The sequence below is a fragment of the Moschus berezovskii genome, chromosome 17, assembly GCF_049115385.1.
Source record: "Moschus berezovskii isolate FMDL1 chromosome 17, NW_MosBer_1.0, whole genome shotgun sequence".
In the NCBI taxonomy this organism is placed as follows: Eukaryota; Metazoa; Chordata; class Mammalia; order Artiodactyla; family Moschidae; genus Moschus; species Moschus berezovskii.
In genome coordinates, this window is record NC_142476.1 from 37,516,463 (window position 1) to 37,522,546 (window position 6,084).

The following is a 6,084-nucleotide window of genomic DNA, read 5'->3' on the forward strand; positions in this document are numbered from 1 at the left end:
GGGTGTTACACAAATACTGAAGTGAAAGGGTGATGTCGGGGGGCAGGCTCACAGAGGTGGGGAGTCAGGGGGGCAGCGGAGTCCTAAGGGAGCTCCCTGAGGTGTGCTGAAGTAAAGGGGTGCATGACAGCAGTCCTGGGGGCCATGAGGACATGATCTGGTCAGGGAGGGTTTCCCTGCAGAGGAGAGACATTTAGGCTGAGACTAGAATGCTGATAGGGACCAACCAGTTGCAGGACAGGTAGAGAGGGCAGCCAGGGTGGCTCAGGCTGCAGGATGGCTTGTGGTGAGGCTCCAAGTTGGGAAGGAGCCTTGCAGCTTAGGTAAAGGCCCAGAAAGTCCTTATTGCTGCTGAAACAAATACCATGAACTCAGTGTCTTAAAGCAACACAGATTTATTCCCTTCAGTTTAGTTCAGTTCAGGCGCTCAGTCATGTCCAACTCTTGCGACCCCATGGACTGCAGCATGCCAGGCTTCCCTGTCCATCACCAATTTCCAGAGCTTTCTCAAACTCATGTCCATTGAGTCGGTGATGCCATCCCACCATCTCATCCTCTGTCGTCCCCTGCTCCTCCCACCTTCAGTCTTTCCCAGCATTAGGGTCTTTCCCAGTGAGTCAGTTCTTCCCATCAGGTGGCCAAAGCAATGGAGTTTCAGCTTCAGCATCAGTCCTTCCAGTGAATAATTAGGACTGATTTCCTTTAGGATTGACTGGTTTGATCTCCTTGCTATCCATGGGATTCTCAAGAGTCCACTCCAATACCACAGTTCAAAAGCATCCATTCTTCAGTGCTCAGATTTCTTTATGGTCCAATTCTCACATTCATACATGACGACTAGAAAAAAAAACAGAGCTTTAACTACAGTTCTAAAAATGAAAAGTCCACATGGGGCTCTGGAGGCTCTAGGGGTGAGCTATTTCCTTGCCTTTTCCAGCTTCCAGGGGGCACCTGCATTCTTTGACTCCTGGCCTCTTCCTCCACATCCAGAGACAGAGGCGTAGCATCTTCATTCCTGTCTGTCTCCCTCACTAAGGACACTGTGAATACATCAGCCCCACTGGATAATCAGTGTCATCCCCACATCTTAAAATTCTTCATCACAGCTGCCAAGTTCCTCTTGAATATCGACAATTTTATTCACATAGTCCAGGGATGAGGATGTGGTCATTCTAAGGGCGGGCATCTTTTCATCTGCAGCCTAGACACCAGGCAGGAGTTCTCTGGGCTCAGTACATGTTTCATCCCTTAGATCTCAATTCATGTAGCTAGTCCTTTCCAGGCATTTGAGAAGGTGGAGGGACAAGGCGGTTGGGGATGGAGGTGGGACTGAGTGGATTCCAGAGTCTATGGCTGCCCACGTGTGGTCAGTGTTCCATGACCTTATATACACACGCGTGCACACTCTGAAAAATGGCTGTTAACACTGCAGTGACCAGAAGTACTTGAGCTGGATTACTGAGCATTCAAAAGTCAGACTAAAACTGCTATCAGATTAACAATTAGGCTCACCCACCTATAGCAGTGGTCTGTTTGGTGGAGGATTTCCTGAACTTCTCTGATGGAGTGTAGAGAAGGGAGGAATTGAGCCAGAGAAGATCTTTTTCCTACATCCTTGCTTTACCTGGACTCTCAAAAAAAGGAGCCGCAGCATCTCTGGCAGATGTGGTGGAGGTTGGAGGAGCTACTTCCTAAAATTCCATTGTTGGTCCCGCCCTCTGAGTTTCTGGATCAGCAGGTCTGCAGAGGGGAAAGAAATCACTTTTAGAACAAGTTCTCAAGTGATACTGATGCTGCTGGTTGGGGGACCAGACATTGGGAACTACTCTAGAAGGTGGAACTACTCCATTTTTATTTTATCTGGGCAGTTTCTGGAATAACAGGTCCTTCAGAGAAAACAAGGAAAACATCTGAACCTCATGCTTTTTCATGCTTCTTCCTATAAGACAGGAGCCTAAGACTCCAGTATTTTATTAGAAAGCTCAAAAGGGGCACCACACTGCTGGGCATTGGACAGTACAGTGCAGTATTCAAGAGCACTGACAAACAGACTTCCATTTCCACCACTTGCAAGCTGTGTGCCTTGGAGGAAGTCACTACCCATCTCTGAATCTATCTCTCCTGTCCTGAATGGGTACCATATGATCTCTAACTCAGATAAAACCACTGAGCCCAGAGCTTGGTGCAGAATAAACGTCAGGGCTATTTGACATTGGAAGACAACAGGCCTTTGAAACAACCAAGGCCACAGCGACAACCAGAATCTGAGGCAGAGACTCACGTGGTAGCCATTTCCTCTGCAAAGATATGATGCTTTGACTGTGGAAGCCAGCACCTTAAAAGAAAACCCTGGGTGCGCCCCACAACCCACTTTCTAGACTTCAGCCTACTAGCTAGGACAAGCCTGCCCTCTGGTGGCGAATTTGACAATGATTTACAGTTGGCTAGTGAAGGCAATGGCAAGCCACTCCAGTACTCTTGCCTAGAAAATCCCATGGATGGAGGAGCCTGGTAGGCTGCAGTCCGTGGGGTTGCTAAGGGTCGGACACGACTGAGCGACTTCACTTTCACTTTTCACTTTCCACTTTTACACATTGGAGAAGGAAATGGCAACCCACTCCAGTGTTCTTGCCTGGAGAGTCCCAGGGATGGGGGAGCCTGGTGGGCTGCACAGAGTCGGACACGACTGAAGTGACTTAGCAGCAGCAGCAGAAAGGGGTTCATAAGCACATAGGGCTGAGGTGTGCCCACCTTAGTGGGAGGACCCAAGCAGGTGACTCTGACTCCAGCAGAGCATTAGAATGAGAAGGTAAAGGAAGAGTCCTATTTACCCTCCGGGTAACCCACCCTCTCCCTGTGATGCTGGATGATGTTGCTGTGTGATGAAGCCCTCACCTGCAGCAGCATGTTTACCTGGAGCACAGGTGACAGAGAGCAGCATCGCTGCACACTCAGATCAGCATCTACTTCATCAACACCGACTGAGTTTTCCCCAGGTGCCTGCCCTATTTAAGCACCTGGGGACACAGCAGTGACAAAGAGGGAGGAATTCCTGCCCCCAGGGAATTTATACCCCAGTGATTCATGGGGTCGCAGACAGTTGGACACGACTGAGCGACTGAACTGAACTGAAGAGAAATAGAAGATTTTATCGAGGGGGACACATATACACATGGCTGATTCTTGTGAATGTATGGCAAAAACCACTACAATATTGTAAAGTAATTAGCCTCCAATTAAAATAAATTAATTAATTTACAAAAAAAGAAGATATTATTGGTGAATAAGACAACCTAAGATCTAGTAAACACTATCATATTGGACTGGGATATGTGGTACATAGAAAAGAAAACCAACGGGTAACGGGGAGAAAGTGAGGCAGGTATGTTGATTCTCATTTGGGTGGGATAACACAGTACCGTCTTTGTAAAGGAGATCTGAGTTGAGAAGGAGCGAGTTATGCAGGAACTGGGAGGAAGAGTGTTCCCGGGGAGGGAGGGCATAGCAAGTGAAAAAGCTTCACGTCACGGGTAGAGGAGGTCCAGGTAGGGGCTCACCAGAGTGTGGATTGTGTCCTTCCTGCAGAAACAAGACTGCTCCGATTTCCCGGGAGAGTGACTTGATCTGACATCCATTGCAAGCTCCCAGCACACTTTGCTCTTATCTTTCTGCACTTCTACCCTTGGATATGAAGGGATATAGGGTAGAGGGCGAACTGCTTGTTACAGTGCGTTTCTCTGTAAGAGTTTCTTCTGCAGATCACTCTCCCAAGCGCATGCTCTTCCCAACTGGGCCGGGTCAGTGAGTACCCAGGAGGTGATGGGGCCATGCTCAATCAAGTCATCGAGCCGAATTGTCCAAGGTCTCCGGCAATGTCTGGTCCCTCCTGAGTAACAGGAGGCAAGCCACACACTGAGAACTTCAGGGGTTGGCAGGACCAGCACTTTCTTGTAAACCTCTGACCTGAGTTCGATCCTTGGGTTGGGAAGATCCCTGGGAGAAGGAAATGGCAACCCCCTATAGTAGTCTTGCCTGGGAAATTCTGTGAACAGAGGAGCCTGGTGGGCTACAGTGCATGGGGTTGCAAAGAGTTGGACATGAATGAGAACACAAATACTGCTACTCTATCTCCCTTCGGGTGCACTGACAATCCAGGTGCTTGGTCCAGCAGCCTGGGGAACCTCCAGCGTCCAACCATTCATTCTCCTGTCCCGAGGATGCTGGCCTCCTCCTCTAAGCCTTGTTCACCCGGATTCTGGTTTGTCTTGCAGGTCCCCCTACAAACTATGGACTCTACGAACAGTTGAAGCAGAAATGGCTCCCACCACCAGAGGCCACCCTCAGAGAGAGCATTTACACTTTCTCCTACCCCAGACCACCAGCAGGTGCCATGTCCCGGAGGGAGCATGCGATTCCGGTGCCTCCCCCTCGCCTGCAGCCTATCCCACACTTCTGAGATCTGTCACCCCATCACAGCACAGGTGGGGCCACCTGGAGACCACCTGCCAGACAACAGGCAGCTGCAAATATACTCAGAGTTTTAAATCAGGCTCACCTGAGGGGCCTTTGAAATCATGGTCTGTTTTATGGTTCCCGTCCTTCCTCCAAACCTACAGGTTCCTTTCTTTTTCATCCCACAAATAAATCCTTTGACATAAAGTATCACGTGTGCAGAAGAGACACTTGTATGTCAGGAGAAATGGAAGGACCCTTCAGTTCCCTCATTTCACACAAGGGAAAACTGGGGCCCAGAGAAGTAACATGATACCAAATTCTCACAACTTGCTACTTACCCTCCAAGGAGTAAAGTTTGTTGAATAAATGACTGATGGGAGAATAGGGAACAGAGGAAGGATGTGGTGAAGACACAAGGGACAGCTGAGCGGGAGCCAGGTGGCCTCGTCATGCCTCCTCCACCTTCCATTCATCCCACAAACCTCCCCTGAACCATTGTCAAGCCAGCCTCTGGCCTCAGAGCCTTCAGTCCAGCAGGAAAGGGGTGTTACACAAATACTGAAGTGAAAGGGTGATGTCGGGGGGCAGGCTCACAGAGGTGGGGAGTCAGGGGGCAGCGGAGTCCTAAGGGAGCTCCCTGAGGTGTGCTGAAGTAAAGGGGTGCATGACAGCAGTCCTGGGGGCCATGAGGACATGACCTGGTCAGGGAGGGTTTCCCTGCAGAGGAGAGACATTTAGGCTGAGACTAGAATGCTGATAGGGACCAACCAGTTGCAGGACAGGTAGAGAGGGCAGCCAGGGTGGCTCAGGCTGCAGGATGGCTTGTGGTGAGGCTCCAAGTTGGGAAGGAGCCTCGCAGCTTAGGTAAAGGCCCAGAAAGTCCTTATTGCTGCTGAAACAAATACCATGAACTCAGTGTCTTAAAGCAACACAGATTTATTCCCTTCAGTTTAGTTCAGTTCAGGCGCTCAGTCATGTCCAACTCTTGCGACCCCATGGACTGCAGCATGCCAGGCTTCCCTGTCCATCACCAGTTTCCAGAGCTTTCTCAAACTCATGTCCATTGAGTCGGTGATGCCATCCCACCATCTCATCCTCTGTCGTCCCCTACTCCTCCCACCTTCAGTCTTTCCCAGCATTAGGGTCTTTCCCAGTGAGTCAGTTCTTCCCATCAGGTGGCCAAAGCAATGGAGTTTCAGCTTCAGCATCAGTCCTTCCAGTGAATAATTAGGACTGATTTCCTTTAGGATTGACTGGTTTGATCTCCTTGCTATCCATGGGATTCTCAAGAGTCCACTCCAATACCACAGTTCAAAAGCATCCATTCTTCAGTGCTCAGATTTCTTTATGGTCCAATTCTCACATTCATACATGACGACTAGAAAAAAAAACAGAGCTTTAACTACAGTTCTAAAAATGAAAAGTCCACATGGGGCTCTGGAGGCTCTAGGGGTGAGCTATTTCCTTGCCTTTTCCAGCTTCCAGGGGGCACCTGCATTCTTTGACTCCTGGTCTCTTCCTCCACATCCAGAGACAGAGGCATAGCATCTTCATTCCTGTCTGTCTCCCTCACTAAGGACACTGTGAATACATCAGCCCCACTGGATAATCAATGTCATCCCCACATCT